The sequence below is a fragment of the Micropterus dolomieu genome, linkage group LG08 (assembly GCF_021292245.1).
Source record: "Micropterus dolomieu isolate WLL.071019.BEF.003 ecotype Adirondacks linkage group LG08, ASM2129224v1, whole genome shotgun sequence".
In the NCBI taxonomy this organism is placed as follows: Eukaryota; Metazoa; Chordata; class Actinopteri; order Centrarchiformes; family Centrarchidae; genus Micropterus; species Micropterus dolomieu.
Genome location: NC_060157.1, coordinates 29508169 through 29508859, shown reverse-complemented (window position 1 = coordinate 29508859; position 691 = coordinate 29508169).

The following is a 691-nucleotide window of genomic DNA, read 5'->3' as shown; positions in this document are numbered from 1 at the left end:
ATTTTGTTATGTATATACTGTAAAACACAGTAAAGGGTTGGGTTTGTGTGTCATCCATTATGTATAATACCTTTCTAACCAATGCTTTTCTAACACTCTCTTTTTTGGGTTTTATTCCGGGTGGTGCTACTTTCTTGCTGTGCAAAATCAGGTCAACAGAGTAAGTATGGAGGGTGAGAGTAGAACCCAAAATCACTCTAGTCATACAGGTGCTGGTCATATAATTTGAATATCAATATCAATATCAAAAAGTTGATTTATTTCAGTAATTCCATTCAAAAAGTGAAACTTGGATATTATATTCATTCATTACACACAGACTGATATTTTTCAAATGTTTATTTCATTTAATTGTGATGATTAAAACTGACAACTAATAAAAATCCCAAATTCAGTATCTCCGAAAATTAGAATATTACTTAAGACCAATACAAAAACAGGATTTTTAGAAATGTTGGCCAACTGAAAAGTATGAACATGAAAAGTATGAGCATGTACAGCACTCAGTACTTAGTTGGGGCTCCTTTTGCCTGAATTACTGCAGCAATGCGGCGTGGCATGGAGTCCATTAGTCTGTGGCACTGCTCAGGTGTTATGAGAGCCCAGGTTGCTCTGATAGTGGCCTTAAGCTCTTCTGCATTGTTGGGTCTGGCGTATCGCATCTTCCTCTTCACAATACCCCATAGATTTT